At 42.5% G+C, this 14,870-nt stretch overlaps 1 protein-coding gene across 3 annotated transcripts in view; it reads right to left on the bottom strand.

Annotated features, from left to right (window-relative positions):
• LOC120540130 (carcinoembryonic antigen-related cell adhesion molecule 5-like) overlaps nucleotides 1-13,581 on the bottom strand; it is a 48,252-nt gene extending 34,671 nt beyond the window's left edge. For 2 of the 3 annotated variants that reach the window (XM_039770626.1, XM_039770628.1), the window contains exon 1: nucleotides 13,482-13,581. The gene's annotated coding sequence lies outside the window, so the exon portion shown is untranslated. Of the gene's footprint in view, nucleotides 1-12,455; nucleotides 12,521-13,481 lie in introns of those variants that run through there. The other variant, XM_039770627.1, reaches the window with a different exon arrangement.
• Nucleotides 13,582-14,870: the final 1,289 nt, after the last annotated feature.

The raw sequence follows: 14,870 nt of genomic DNA, 5'->3' as shown, positions 1-14,870 counted from the left end.
TGGTGGACCCACTATAAGCACCTCCATTTTATTTTGATTTAGATCAAGAAAATTATTGGCCATCTAGGATCTTAGTTCAGAAAGACAGTTGTGGAGTTGATTTGTTGCAGACGGGAATATAAACCTGAGTATGATCAACAAAGCAGTGAAAAGAAATGTTAAATTTCCTAAAAATCGCTCCAATAGGGTGAAGGTATATAGAGAATAAGATAGGACCCAAAATGGATCCCTGAGGAACACCACATTTAAGAGGAGCAGTAGATGAAAAAGAGGAATTTAAAGTCACTGAAAAGTGTCTACCAGTTAGATATGACCTGAACCAGTTAAGAGCAGCCCCTTTAAGCCCAACAAGATGTTCGAGCCGCATCAGCAATATTTCATGGTCAATGGTGTCAAAGGCAGCGGACAGGTCAAGGAGGACAAGGACTGCCACGTCACCTGAGTCAGTAAAAAGAGAGTCGTTGAACACTTTCAGGAGTGCCGTTTCAACACCATAATACCTAAAACCAGATTCGTAGGTCTCAAATAAATTATTGGAGTTAAGGTGATTGACCAATTGATTATAAATATTTTTTTCTAGTTTTTTAGCCAGAAATGGGAGCTGGGAAATTGGACGAAAGTTGGTTAAAACTCCAGGATCTAATCCTGCCTTTTTTAGATGGGGACGGACTGCAGCATGTTTAAAAAATGAGGACACAACCGCCGCACTAATAGAATCATTTATAATGGCTAGTAAAGATGGGCCCAACACATCAAAGGCTTCCACTAAGAGACGTGGTGGTACAACATCGAGGTGCTGGAGGCTGGTTTAAGGGTGTCAACAGTTCTTTTTAGCATTGACAGTGAGACTTGATCAAAGGAATCTACAACAATGTCATGATTAACAGTAGGAAGTTCATAGCCAGTTTGAACAATGCCACGGTGGATAGTATCAATCTTGCTGACAAAGAATGATAGAAACTGCTCACATGAATGAACAGTGCTATTTAACCCCATCACAGAATGAGGGAGAATGGCCGCATTAATTGAATTAAATAAAACCCTAGGATTGTTTGAATGGCGGGGTACTAAATAGGCAAAGAAGTCATGTTTCGATTTCTTAACTTCAGCCTGGAAATTGAAAAGAGAAGTCCTGAAAATCTGTTTAGAGACAGTCAGTCCATTTTTTTTCCAACGCCGTTCAGCAGTTTGACAGGCGCGGCGCAGTGATCGTGTAGTTTCATTCAGCCAGGGAGCAGGCCTTACCTTATTACTGCGTATCTTGGGCGGAGCAATTGCGTCTAAAACCGTTTCACAGGAGGAATGAAATTTTACGACAGAGTCATCGATATCATTCTAGAGAAAATGGTTTTAAAATTAGATATAGTAGAAGAATTTAAAAAGCGCGTGCAGCATGGAGGACGGCTATTAGTCGTGAGATCAACAGTAATATTCAGATCCATCATTACAGAAAAGTGATCAGTGAAAGAAACATCACATGAATCAATACTATTCACTGAAATATCACGAGTAAGAACGAGATCAAGGGTGTGACCTAGAGAGTGAGTTGGCGTATTAATATGCTCTATAAAATCAAATGAGTCCAATAGTGATAAAAAGTCTTTGACCAAAGGTTTCGATTGACAACAAACATGAATGTTGAAATCACCAACAATAAAGACTTTGTCATGGGAGAGGGTGATATCAGCCAGGAGATCAGAGAATTCAGAAATGAAAGTGTCATTAATCACCAGAGGTCTATAAACCACAGCAAACAGCAGAGAAGGGGAGCTGCACACTTCAAAAAGTTGAATTTCAAAGCTGCTAAACGGACCCCTTGTAAGGCTGCGACACAAGAACATACTTTTAAAAACTGTGTCAGTGCCCCCCATGACGAGTCAAACGAGGAGAGTTTAAAAATGAATAACCTGATGGAACCAAGTCAGTAAAACATGAAGAGTCACCATTTAAAATCCAAGTCTCAGTGATGAAGAAGAAATCCAGATTATTTGATGTAATAAAGTCTTGCAGAATAAAAGTTTTATTAGACGCTGATCTCGCGTTCAGGAGAGCAGCCTTGATAGACGTAGAAGAGCTCGTTGCAGGATTAGCACAGGTGAGAGTGTGAAGATTAGCAGCGTCCACTGCCCGATAACACACTGAGGAAGAGTGATGCTGTCTTGAAATGGACAAATTAAATCCGGTGTCCAGCACCCATGAATCAGTGATGGATTCCTGAGCAGGAGAAGATGGGTCATAGACAACTCGCAGGCATCGGGAAACAAAGTTCTGGGACTTGAGTCGGCGTTGTTTAACAGCAATTCCCACGACGGCGGCAAGTGCGTTTGCGTCTCTGAGGAGCATTCAACTGACTTATACAGGTGAACACCGGCGTCCAGGTGAAGAAGTCAGGAGATGAAAAAAACAAAGGTGGAGGTTCACAAAAAATCCACTCAGAAGATGAAAACTGAGAGAAAATTAGGCCAGAAAATATGTTAAGTAAAGACTCCCGATCATAGGACAGTGATCGTTGGGATGAAATAAAACATAAAAACAAAGTTAAGACATAGACTAGAGAGACGAGCAGACGGCCAGCCACACCAGTCGGCGCCATCATGTGTGTCAAGAGATGTCCAGAGAAGAGCGACTAGGCTGATTCAGGGCTACAGGGGATGAGTTATGAGGAAAGATTTAAAGAGCTGAGCCTTTACAGTTTAAGAAAAAGAAGATTAAGAGGTGACATGACTGAAGTGCTGCGGTGGGCTGGCGCTCTGCTCTGGGGTTGTTTCCTGCCTTGTGCCCTGTGTTGGCTGGGATTGGCTCCAGCAGACCCCCATTACCCTGTAGTTATGATATAGCTGGATGGATAATGGATGTACAAACATTAGGAAGGTTTTCTTTATGCAAAGAACGATAGACACTTGGAATAAGCGACCAAGTAGTGTGGTTGACAGTAAGACTTTAGGGACTTTCAAAACTCGACTTGATGTTTTCTTGTAAGAAATAAGTGGATAGGACTGGCGAGGTTTGTTGGGCTGAATGGCCTGTTGTCGTCCAGATTATTCTAATGTTCTAACGTTCTAATGTTAATGGAATTGAAGGACATGTCCTACTGTGACTGACTCAGAGAGTTAAACCTGTTTAGTCTCCAGCAGAGCAGGCTGTGAACAGACCTAATTTAGAGCTTGACAATTCTTGAGAAAGACATTGATAAAGTAGATCCGGTCACATGCTGTCATCTTGTCATCTTAATGTGACTCATGTGTGGAAGGACACACAGATGGGAATTCAGGGGAAGTGCAATGAAGACTGATGCCAGAAAACACTTCCTTATGTAAAAAGTTGTGGGAATCTGAAACAAACTACTGACTCATGAAGTGGAATGAGAACTGCTGACAATCTTTGAGAAGGATCTGAGTGAGATGTTGGGACATGTTAGCTGCTAGCTAAACACGTGATCCACAGATGGACTGAATGGTCTTCTCTCGATTGTCAAATTTGTATCCCCTAAGCATTGAGATTCCTGTATTTTAGTATGAATGTGATGAATCTAAAGATGTCCATTCAGCCTCATGTTACCCTCTCAGCCTGTCATTTACATGATAAGGCATCAAGAGCCACATCTTCTACCTGCAATGTGAGGATCCCATCAATAGGAAAGCCAGTTGATCACAGGACACTACTGGATCCAAAACCCTGGACGCTGTGGTATATAGTGCCTTTAAGGAGGTGTCCCTCGCAACAGTTCAGCGAGTCTTAGCCAAACAGTAACAAGATGCTGAGATTACAAAATGACGACATGACGCACTTAAACAGCAAAAGAATTTCCACTGGTCCCAACACACATTATTAATACAAAGCACTCTCACTCATATACCTCAAAGGTTAAGGCTTTCCAAAGACCCTCAATAAAGAAGAAGACGCCAAGAGAAATTGACAAACTGGAATAAATCGTAGCACTCTTTTAACAGTCTTCTCTTTTTGCAGTTAAAGTCAAAGAGTTTTGGCTTTGGTTTTTGAGGAGGGCGGCCTGAGCTGAGATTGGTACACTCCTTACCCGTGATTAGATAGAGCTTGATACAATGACGTGCTGTGCCATCAAGTTCCTATAAGGTCACATTTAGAGAGGATCCTCACTGCAGGACACAGGATGGGGGTCTTGCTGCGTCCGGCCCACAACCGGAAAATATGGCCACCCTTGTTGAATGGCATTCTTACGAAATGTCTACTTTGTGTGTCTGGACAAGCTGGCCATTAATCCTGGCCAAGACCTGCTTTCAGCTGAAACTCTGAGCTGCTTATTTACTACATTAGACCTTTTAGTATGAATGAAAAATTATATTGGAATTTTAAAAAGTGATGATTACATTTTGCAGCTCTTAAGATTTTGCTGTTTCACAATGAAATGCCGTTGTTATGTAAGTTGTCATCTACTAATAATCTTATTGACATAGCAGCTTCTCCATAACATGTTGTGTCCTCTTCTTCTCGGCGATGCTGTATAAAGTACCCAACCGACTCACTTGAGTAAAAGTAGAGAAGATGACTCAAGTAAAAGTAAATGTGGCTCTGATAAAAACACTCAAGTAGAAGCTTTAAAGTTTCTGATTTTAAGGGTCCTTCAGTATCAAAAGGGGAATAAATGGAGGATGTCTCCCTGTTTAAATATACACCAAAAAACATTCAGAGGGCTGAAAATAGTTGAGACTTCCTCCCTGTTGCTTGTGAGTCGTATTACAATCGCCAAAGTGTGAGCCACGAAAGTGCAACGTGAAATCACGACATTCAGTGTGAGCGGAAATCTGAATAATCAGGAAGGCTCTAATAAATCACTTTAAGAAGAAGCTTATCGACACCTGAGGGACAAATAAAGATCTATCTATCTATCTATCTATCTATCTATCTATCTATCTATCTATCTATCTATCTATCTATCTATTATATAGTGCCTTTCACTCTATCTATCTATCTATCTATCTATCTATCTATCTATCTATCTATCTATCTATCTATCTATCTATCTATCTATCTATCTATCTATCAATTATATAGTGCCTTTCACATCTATCTATCTATCTAAAAACCTCTTTCTAAAGTGAACACCGTTACTATTAATTCAGATGAAAAACATTCTTAAGCGTTCAGTGGTCCTAAAAGTGTCCCTCAGTTTTGTTCAAATAACAACAAACTATAAAATTGACAAAATTAGTTTAATTCTGTTTAAGCACATTGAGCTCCGTCCTGTGTAGGAAAAGGAGCTAAAGAAATGAATGTTGTTGTAATTGTAATAATAATATTCATCAATAAAACAAACTCTGAAAGATGTTGGCCTTCATTAAATATTGTTGAATTATTAAATTACCTGGAGGTTATCACTTCTAGTGTCACATTCACAGGATGGTCTTTTGATTTTTCTTGTGTCTTTCTGTCTCACTTCATAATCTGTCTTGGAGTCTTTGTGCCCAGAATAATGTGAGAGGGGACAAGGTGACAGACACAGTATGTGAAACACCATTCTGAGAGCTGACATGAGGACATCGTGTGAATACAACATGGGCTATGGAATTAAACAGACTGCATGACATCAACATCAAGCCCCACCCCAAACATCCAGCCCCGCCCCTTTCTACAGCCTGCAGTGTGGTGTACTTGGAATGACTGCATAGATTATCAGGTGTTAAAGGCAGCGGTGCACATTGAAAAGTCGTTCCAGATTCTACAGATTTGTGAGTTTCTCTTAAGCTGTTCTCCCTAAAGCCCAACTTGTACTTTTCACGTTAAGGTTGCTTGCAGACCGCGACTCAAAGTGCATGCATTGTCACTGACAGAAACGCTTTTATACTTGTGGTGACGTGTTCAACCAGCGCATCAGTAATCTTCTAGTCAGTACATTGCAGTGCTTTATCAACATTTCATACCTAAAAATTAATTCTTTACAGGATTGTTTAGCGAAAGATGGCTACACTCGATGACACTCTGCTAATGGAGGAGGAGTTGTGGCTTTAATGACAGTAGATAACGAGCCCAAGTCTTTTTCACCACTTGGAGCTCCACTATTTCGCTTTGACACAGTTGTTCCTTCATTTTTTGAGGTCTTCTTGCATTCAGCTTCATTTTGTCCAGTGCTATTTGTAATTTCCATCCATGAATTTGAGTGTCTTTGAGGTCTCAGAGAGAGGAATCATCAAGGTGCATACATTGCCTCACTTCTGTCACCAGCCTCTTCTTGAAATATGACATTTTCGATATGCGGCATCACATAGTCAGGAAAGTTTCTCTGAAAACCAGCAACACCATGGGTGAACAACGTCAGTGGTCAGTGGTCCTAGAGGGCCATAGAGGCTTTGAGTTTTTGTTCCACTCCAATTTTTTAATGAGAAGTCAGTTCTTGCTGTTGAAGCACTTGTTGCTTGAGTGACATTTTCCTCTTCACTTTAGTTGTATCTGGTCCCTTAACAAGATTATATAGAGGGCATGTGATTTATAGCAGATTGCATTCCCTTCACTGCTGGCTAGAAACCTGGTGTGCAAATAAAAGCAGAGCCTTTGTGAACAATTGGGGTGATTTTTTGGAAAGGCCTGGATTTTTCAAAAGACTGGAGGGGATCTTATGTGTTATCCGAAAATATGGCAACAAAACTGCCTGGTTGACTGATCAGAGCAATATCCAGGCCGCAGTCATGTGATGTTAAATCACAGGCTGTTGTTTATCCCACCTGTTACTATCCTGAAGCTGTTACCCATAATCCCTGTTGTCTTGATACAAACCTTAAAATTTTCTGATAAGAGGTAGATCGACTGGTAAATTGAGAGCTTTGCCTTACGGCTCAGCTCCTTTTTCACCACGACAGACCGATGCAGAGCCCACATCACTGCAGATGCCGCACCGATCCGCCTGTCGATCTCACGCTCCATTCTTCCCTCACTCATGAACAAGACCCCGAGATACATGAACTCCTCCACTTGGGGCAGGATCTCGCCCCCAACCCTGAGAGGGCACACCACCCTTTTCCGGCTGAGGACCATGCTCTCGGATTTGGAGGTGCTGATTCTCATCCCAGCCGCTTCACACTCAGCTGCGAACCGATCCAGAGAGAGCTGAAGATCACGGCCTCATGAAGCAAACAGGACAACATCATCTGCAAAAAGCAGTGACCCAATCCTGAGTCCACCAAACCGGACCCCCTCAACACCCTGGCTGTGCCTAGAAATTCTGTCCATAAAAGTTAGGAACAGAATCGGTGACAAAGGGCAACCCTGGCGGAGTCCAACTCTCACTGGAAACGGGCTCGACTTACTACAAGCAATGCGGAACAAGCTCTGACACCAGTTGTACAGGGACCGAACAGCTCTTATCAGGGGGTCCGGTACCCCATACTCCCAAAGCACCCCCTACAGGATTCCCTGAGGGACACGGTCGAACGCCTTTTCCAAGTCCACAAAACACATGTAGACTGGTCGGGCAAACTCCCAAGCACCCTCCAGGACTCTGCTAAGGGTGAAGAGCTGGTGCACTGTTCCGCGACCAGGACGAAAACCACACTGTTCCTCCTGAATCCGAGGTTCGACTATCTGATGGACTCTCCTCTCCAGAACCCTTGAATAGACTTTTCTAGGGAGGCTGAGGAGTGTGATCCCTCTGTAGTTGGAACACACCCTCCGGTCCCCCTTCTTAAAGAGGGGGATCACCACCCTGGTCTGCAAATCCAGAGGCACTGTCCCCGATGTCCATGCGATGCTGCAGAGGCGTGTCAACCAAGACAGTCCTACAACATCCAGGAACTCAGGGCATATCTCATCCACCCACGGGGCCTTGCCACCAAGGAGTTTTTTTACTACCTCGGTGACCTCAGTCCCAGAGATGGGGGAGCCCACCTCCAAGACCCCAGGCTCTGCTTCCTCATAGGAAGGCATGTTAGTGGGATTGAGGAGGTCTTTGAAGTACTCCCCCCATCGACCCACAACGTCCCGAGTCGAGGTCAGCAGTCCACCACCCCCACCATATACGGTGTTGACACTGCACTGCTTCCCCCTCCTGAGACGCTGGACGGTGGACCAGAATCTCATCGAAGCCATCAGAAATTCGTTCTCCATGGCTTCCCCAAAACTCCTCCCACGCCCGTGTTTTTGCCTCAGCAACCACCGAAGCCGCATTTCGCTTGGCCTGCCGGTACCTATTAGCTGCCTTCAGAGTCCCACAGGACAAAAGGGTCCAGTGTCCACCAACGGGTTCGGGATTGCCGCCATGACAGGCACCGACCACCTTGCGGCCACAGCTCCAGTCAGCTGCCTCAACAATAGAGGCACGGAACATGGCCCATTTGGACTCAATGCCCCCCATCTCCCTCGGGATGTGGTTGAAGTTCTGCCAAAGGTGGGAGTTGAAGCTGCTTCTGACAGGGGACTCTGCCAGACGTTCCCAGCAGACCCTCACAACATGTTTGGGCCTACCAGGCCTGACCGGCATCCTCCCAAACCATTGAAGCCTACTCACCACCTTGTGGCAGCTCCGCCCCTCTCTTCACCCGAGTGTCCAAGACATGTGGCCGCTAGTCCAAAAACACGACCACAAAGTCGATCATCGAACTGAGGCCTAGGGTGTCCTGGTGCCAAGTGCACATACGAACACCCCTATGCTTGAACATGGTTTTCGTTATGGACAATCCGTGACAAGCACAGAGGTCCAATAATAAAACAACGCTCGGGTTCAGATCGGCGGGGCCATTCCTCCCAATCACGCCCTTCCAGGTTTCACTGTCATTGTCCACGTGAGCATTGAAGTCTCCCAGCAGAACAAGGGAGTCCCCAGAAGGTATGCCCTCTAGCACCCCCTCCAGGGACTCCAAAAAGGGTGGGTACTACAAACTGTTGTTCGGCACATATGCACAAACAACAGTTAGGACCCGTCCCCCCACCCGAAGGTGGAGGGAGGCTATCCTCTCGTTCACCGGGGTAAACCCCAATAAACATAGAAACTGTCCCTGGTTTAATGAAAACATACAAGCTCTTAAATTAGAGTGTCGAAAATTGGAGCACAGATGGAGAACAGCAAAGCTACGTGTCTTTCAAATTGCATGGACAGAGAGTGTTAAAAAATATAAAAAAGCTCTCTTTAAAGCTCGCTCAGAATACTATTCTACATTAATAGATAGCAATAATAAAAATCCTTGGGTACTGTTTAGAACAGTTGCTAAATTAACAAATGGAATTCAGATCTACAGTGCAAAATACCAACAGATATTAGCAGTACAGACTTTATGAACTTCTTCAATGAGAAAATTAAAAATATAAGATCCCAGATCTCAGCATCACAGTACAAACCAAATACTAGCTTAGCAGACCCTGCCTCACATTGCATTCAGCACTTTAGTAATTTTAATCCTGTAACTGAGCAGGAAGTCTTAACTTTAATTTCTAAAATGAAGCCCACTACTTGTTCCCTAGATCCAGTGCCAACAAAACTAGTAAAAAGTGCAATGGATGTTCTTGCAGTGCCTATTCTAACCATTATCAATAGTTCATTACTGCATGGCACAGTACCTGATGCACTAAAAGTGTCAGTCATTAAACCATTACTTAAAAAGTCAGACCTAGACCCACACATACTAAATAATTATAGGCCTATTTCAAATTTACCTTTTCTCTCTAAAATACTAGAAAAAGTAGCCGCCAGTCAGCTTCAGTCACACCTTACGCATTACAATTTATTTGAGAAATTCCAGTCTGGTTTTCGCACTGGTCATAGTACAGAAACGGCACTAACACGGGTTGTAAATGACATTCTGATATCCTCTGATGAAGGAAACTCCACTGTAATTATGTTGTTGGACTTAAGTGCAGCATTTGACACCATTGACCATTCTATTTTACTGCACAGGCTAGAAAACGATGTTGGGCTTACAGGCCCGTGCTCGCTTGGTTCAGTTCTTATTTATCAAATCGATTCCAATATGTACAGAAATGTGCAGACAGTACTCCATCATTATACACAGAAGTTCAATATGGTGTCCCGCAGGGCTCAGTACTGAGACCTTTACTGTTTTCACTTTACATGCTTCCACTGGGATCTCTCATTAGGAAACATAATGTTAATTTTCACTCGTATGCAGATGACACCCAGTTATACCTTTCATTTAAATCAAATGAAGTTTCTCCGATGTTGTCTTTAATTAGTTGTGTTAGTGAATTAAAGGAATGGATGAATGAGAACTACTTGTCTTTAAATACAGATAAAACAGAGATGTTAATTGTTGGAGGGAATGATGCTGATCACAGCAATATTTTGTATCATTTAACTCAGTTGGAATCCCAATTAATTTTACTGAATCAGCCCGCAATCTCGGAGTTCTCTTTGACCCTAGCATGTCATTTAAACCGCATACTACAAAGTGTCCAAAACATGTTTCTTCCATCTTAAAAATGTTAGGAAATTAAGGCGCTTTCTAAATAAACAGGATTCAGAGAATTAATTCATGCATTTATCTCTAGTAGGATTGACTACTGCAATGCGGTGTTCACTGGCTGTTCAAACTGTTCTTTATACAGCCTCCAGTTAATCCAAAATGCTGCTGCAAGAATTATTACAAGAACAAGAAAATATGAACACATAACTCCAGTTCTTAAATCCTTACACTGGCTCCCGGTTAAGTTTAGGGCAGATTTCAAAATCCTCCTTTTAACATATAAAGCATTAAATGGCCAAGGTCCGGCTTACTTGTCTGAACTTATCATGACTTACAAACCTTAATGCACATTAAGATCTCAAGATGCCGGTCTGCTTAGGATTCCAAGGATTAATAAAATAACAGTGGGAGGTCGAGCTTTTAGTTACAGGGCCCCTAAACTGTGGAATGGTCTTCCTGCTACTATAAGAGATGCCCCTTCAGTCTCAGCCTTTAAATCCCGGCTGAAGACTCACTACTTCAGTTTAGCATATCCTGACTAGAGCTGCTGATTAACTGTACAGACTGCATCTCTGTTGTTAGTCATTAGCACTAAAACATAAGTAACATGATAGTTATATTTGAATACTAACCCTCACCTATTCTGTTTCTCTTCTTGGTACTCAAATGTGGCACTTGGTGCCACGGCCCACCTGCCAAGTTGTTTTGCCCGCCTCAGGTAAAGTCATCCCTGATGGAGGATCACAGGATTCATGAGAAAGAGGGGTCCTTTCATCGGATTGGCTGGGCCCAGTGATGTTTCAGCTGTGGAATGGCCAAATGGGGGAGGCAGATTGATGGCCGAGGTGTCCAGAACTCTAAACAACTCCAAATCCTATTATGGGATATCATCTACTGTTAAATTGTGCTCCGTAATTGTAATATTTTAATTTTTATACTGTATTGAGGATTACTTGTGTTCTGTTCTGTGTATTGTATTGACCCCGTTTATCTTTTTGACACCCACTGCACGCCCAATCTACCTGGAAAGGGGTCTGTCTTTGAACTTCCTTTCCTGAGGTTTCTTCCATTTTTTCCCTACAAGGTTTTTTTGGGAGTTTTTCCTTCTCTTCTTAGAGAGGTGCTATCAAGAGTCAGGGCCTGTTAAACCCCATTGAGGCACTCCCTGTGTGATTTAGGGCTATACAAAAAATAAATTGTATTGTATTGTATTGTATTGTTTGTTAGGACTGCCCACCCTTCATTTAGTCTTAAACAGTAGCATTCCCTGTTTTAATGGCTCCTTATCAGCAATAAGATGCAAATGACAAAGGAGCCAGCAGCTCTCCATCCAACTCCATTTCCGCCTGTGTGTATTCATCTGGTTTAATAAAATATTTAGAAGGAGACTGAAGAGTAAAAAGTGATGGACTGAGAATTCCTCACTCATTTCAGGCTTCAAATCATTTGGATGACATCCGTGGAAAGGAAATCATCTATGATAGAACACAAAAGTGACATGGCGGAGTTAAAACACTAAGAAGACTTGAAATCAAAGAGGAGCTGCGATTGACAGGAATTGGTTTTTAATGAAGAAACTGAGTTGGAAGAAAATCCTTCAGCCGCTGCGGCCTTCTGGGACCACCGATGTCACTCACCCCTAAACTGCATTGTAACGGCCGACTTGCTCTCCCAAACCAGCAGCTACACCACCAAGACCACTGGCCTGGCAAGCTGAGGACGTTAGACCCGACAAGCCGTAAATCTTCCAAATAAACTTCTCCCATTCGACAATTAAAAATAAGCCAAAAATCAAACAATATGTAAAATAATAAAGTGAGTCTATATTAATAACAGAAAACAAATGAACAAATGAACAAACAATCTATCTATCACACCCCGACCTAACATTCAATACCAAAAGTGTCCAGCAGAAAGTCCTAATAAAAAGAGAAGGTGCAGCACAAAGTTAATATCCAACACAAACCCTCCGTCGACCCCACACTGAACACGAACTCACTTAGACACACAGAGAGCACGAAACGCACATAAAAGTCCAGAAGATTTAATGGAAAATGGATAATGATTGTCAACCTGATTCAGCTGGAAAAAAGAGTCCTACGGAAATGACACGGATGATAATGATGGCCTGCGACTCTCTTCAGACAACAAGAAACACTCTCACTGTAGTTATCAGTCTCACTTGTCATATCAGCAAGGCTAAGAAGAAAGCAAACAACAGAAAAATGTCCTGCTTGTTACTTTTATTTATTTATTTCACTTTTAATGTGCTTTTCTGTCGTTTGTTTTTTTAATCACAATGCCAATCCATGCACGTCATGTCATTTTTGCCTCCACCCTGCCAAGGACCCCACAAACAACTGAAAGGAACTGCGATGAGTTTTCTTGTCTGAAGAGCGGGGGTCTTTTACACAAAATGCTGGCTGGGACGCCCCCCTCTCCATTCTCTAAATTACCATAGAGGTGCAAATAAAAGGGGCTACAATATTACTGCGGACGAGGTGGGCTCAGCTGTAGGTGACCGAGAGGTGACCCCGCCGAGTGTCGACCTAAAAAAGGTCGGTTTGACTAAACACGAGACGAGTTTTCTGTCACTCGACCCATGGGACGTTTTGGTCTGCAAAGTGACGGGGAGCTGGAGACGTGACACGGGAACAAACCGACGAGATGCACGCGGTGATTGTTTCATCCGTAAGTTACACGTCACACGTCCAGCCAGCGAGGAATCAGAAACGAGCCCGTCTGTACGAGCTTCTTTATACGATGTGACAGCTGACTGTGACGGACTTTATAAATCCACGATGGGACAGTCCTGAGCTGGAGTTGCTCTACTCTCTTAACGTCTCTCACGGGTTTCTTGAGGGTCCGTTCTTTAAACGTAAAAGCGGCACAGACACTGATAGCCAGCTGATCACCAGGGGACTCAAACAGGTGGACACCCGTTAAGGTCGAAACTTTAATGATGCCGTCTTACAGAGACATTTTCTTTTAAACTGCAGATTTCATACGTTGCTTACATTAAAAAGGGATCCAAATAACAAGTCGTAAGTAATACCGGAATAACAATACAATAATAAAAAGCCTTCAGTTCTGGCTTACCTTAAAATTACATTCACTAAATCATCCAAAGCGCTGCGCGGACACTCTGGACGGACGGGTCACCTCCTCGGCTCCGCGGCACGACTTTTATTTTTATTTTTATTTTCTTTCCTCTTATCATTTGAGGAACTGCGCGTCATTTAAACTGCCCGGCGTGTCACGGAGGGGAGGGGCAGCGCGGCGACAATGCAGGTGTTGACCTTTATGTGCCAAGAGCGAAAAAAAATGACAGAAATAAAAGCGGCGCTGAAAATAATATATATATATATATATATATATATATATATATATATATATATATATATATATATATATATATCAAAAGGTATATATCAAAAGGTACATGTGTGAAAGGGGCTTGGCAAAGTCACGGAGTATCGTAAGATTATACTTCAAAGTTAGACGCGCATACAGTCCACATTTATAATATTTTAAGGTTACATAAAACAAAGGCCAAGTGTTTGCTGATTCCTTTGTCTTCTTCTTCCAAGAAAACAAAACAAAAAACATCTTTACTGACGGTGTATTCTCAAGGAATTCAGAGCCCTTCACTTTCTGTACACTTTATTGTGTTGTATATTTAATTTTAATTACATGTTCCAATTTTGCCCATCAATTTATATTCAGTAACCCATAATGACAAAGTGAAAACATATTCTATCTATCTATCTATCTATCTATCTATCTATCTATCTATCTATCTATCTATCTATCTATCACATGTATTTATTATATAGTGCCTGTTATTCTATCTATCTATCTATGTTTGTGAGAGGAATACCTTCCAGGCTCATCTACTATAAGGTATGTGATACCCCGACTGGAGGAGAGGGGGCGCTGTTGCTGACAGTGTCATCTTTTTTCACTCCTACCATACTACGCCCCCTGCCATCAGGGCACATCGGAGGTCTCCGAGTGTCTATGCCATCTCACTTGGACCCAAACTTGCCAAGGCACAGATCTCCTCCTGACTGACTCTCTCTTTACAGCCATCACCTCTAAGAAGCCAAGAAGGCTGTCAGTTTAATTTAACGGTTCTGTCCTGTGCATCTGTTTAGTTTAATTGGTATTACAGTTCAAAGGGGCGACCGAGCTGGCACCCCAACATTTCTTTAGACTCACACTGCATTTCTTTCCCCCTTACACTATGTATACACTGTATATATACTCAGTATTTATAAATCATGTATAATGCATGTCTGTGTGTGTCCACCTTAATAAAAAGATAAGAGTCTGTGAGTCTGTGTCTCTGCCTTTGCAGAAGATGGAGCATCACAAACATTTTAAGTGAAAAAATACATTGCCACATCTCAGTCCATTAGATGGCACATCACAGACATTATTATTACCTAAAAGAAAGCGTCTCTTACACCCGATGATGATGATGAT

The sequence above is a fragment of the Polypterus senegalus genome, chromosome 12 (assembly GCF_016835505.1).
Source record: "Polypterus senegalus isolate Bchr_013 chromosome 12, ASM1683550v1, whole genome shotgun sequence".
Classification (NCBI taxonomy): Eukaryota; Metazoa; Chordata; class Cladistia; order Polypteriformes; family Polypteridae; genus Polypterus; species Polypterus senegalus.
The sequence above is the reverse complement of the archived record's forward strand: the minus strand, read 5'-3'. Positions and strand labels throughout refer to the sequence as shown.